The sequence below is a fragment of the Pteropus alecto genome, unplaced genomic scaffold (genome assembly GCF_000325575.1).
Source record: "Pteropus alecto unplaced genomic scaffold, ASM32557v1 scaffold11, whole genome shotgun sequence".
NCBI lineage: Eukaryota > Metazoa > Chordata > Mammalia > Chiroptera > Pteropodidae > Pteropus > Pteropus alecto.
In genome coordinates, this window is record NW_006431956.1 from 3,396,709 (window position 1) to 3,398,822 (window position 2,114).

A 2,114-nucleotide genomic window follows, 5' to 3' on the forward strand; every position below is an offset into this window, starting at 1 on the left:
GTTTTGATGACTGCAGCCTTGTACTATAGTTTGTTACCAGGTAATGTGATACCTCCAATTTTGTTCTTCTTTCTCCAGATTGTGGGATCTTTTATGGTTTCACATAAATTTTAGAATTATTTGTTCTAGCTCTTTGCAAAATGCCATTGGTATTTTGACAGGGATTGCATTGATGCTTTGGATAGTATGGCTATTTTAATGATGTTAATTCTACCAACTGATGAGCACAGTATATGGTTCCATTTATTTATATCTTCTTCAATTTCTTTTCTGAGAACAGGTCTTTTATCTCCTTGGTAATACTTTAATATTTTTTATACGTGAAGTTGCTAAAATCAGTCAAGATATATAATTAAAGTAATAATTTACAAAGTTAAAGTAATAATTTACAAACAAAAAATCTACATTAACTCAGGAAAAGTTGTCTAATTGGACATTACTGTCAATAGACCATTTTATATTAAAAATGTGAAATGATAATTAGTGATTTTGCTGAAATAAAAGTAATAAAATACAGTTTACAAAAAATATAATAATTTATGGATTTTTTTTTATTACTCATCTTAACACTGCTGGTCCAGAAACTGAATCATAGACACTAGTACCTATTTCTATCATCTTTGATATTGTCCCACTTCTAGGAAAATAAATCATAAATTTAAATATATTTGTTCTATAATGTCATTATGAGCAATTTGTCAAAGTAGTACGAGAGAACAGTTTTTACTTCACAGTTAACTTGATGTATAACTTTTGACATCTGACCTATAGCACATAGGCCTCCATCTGTGCTCTTGCAGTGGTCCCATACTAGGGCCATCCTCCATCCCCAGGCTGAAGCAGTACTGGATAATTGTCTGAGCTGAGAAAGCAGGCATACTGGGCTTTTGCTCCTTTTCTGAGATAACTTCCTCCTTAGTGAGAGAGCTACTCCATCAGCCTTTGCTTAGGGTCCAGGCTGGAAGAGCATAAGAGAAGGCTGTTTTTATTTGACCTAGTAACTTTCTGTTTTCAGGGCCTGACATATTTTCCTGTCATGGGGTGCTCTCACCTATAATTCTCACACAGTAGCTAGACTTTCTGTTCGCCAGGCTGGCTACTCTCCACTCAAGTTCTCCAAAGACCCCTCCAAATAGAATCCTGCTGCTGAAAGCCATGGAGTACTCAAGTGAACTTCTGAAATGTCTGTCTCTCCCTACTGATGATGATGCACTCTTCGCTCTGAAATGCAAGCTGATGCCAACATGTAGAACATACTGATGGTGATCTCATCACCATAGCACACCTGTTTCCTGCCCTCATACCTCAGACCATGGTGACTCTGAGCAGGAGATCTTGCTGAAGCCTATTCTTTCTTAGTTAAGGAGCTCAGCTCATTGTTTCCCCATGAGAGGAAAGGGAATGTCACTTGTACAGCTGCTCTCTCTAAAATAACCTTTTTTTTCCCCACAAATTTTCTTCCCTTCCCAAACTCTAATTTCCTTCTATATCTTTGATCTGGTTGAGAGGTATATGTCGTATGCACTAACTTTAAAATTGGTGATATATAATTGATATATAACTGGATTTTAAAATCCTGTGATATCTGTTCATTGTTAAATCCACTTGATATCTTAATTATTATATTAATGCTAATATGCCATATGTAGAATCATAAGAAGATAATGCTAGAAAAGTCCTTTGAAAATAATTAAACTTCCTAGCAGAACCCACAACACTGTACATGACCAGAACCCACAACACTTTATAAAAACTACTAAGACTAGGCCCCACCACTAGAAACTCTGACTCTAAAGTTCAGAAGAGGACCTACTCATCTGATGTTTGATGGCTGCACAGCTGACTTTGATACTACCCACTTAAGAATTGCTAATCTAGTTTCCCCTACTTTTACAAATAAACACATAGAAGTCCAGAGAGATAAAGAGAATGAACTGAGTCAATAAGTGGGAAAGTTGGAGCTAGAAACAGATTCCAACTCTTAATCCCATTTCTTTCCACTATACCAAATGGCGATTTACTATTTTTTTTATAGTATTTTTTTGTTGTTGTTTAATAATGTAATTATGTCCCAACAGGCAGCAATATTTATTATAAATAGGAAAATATTCCTG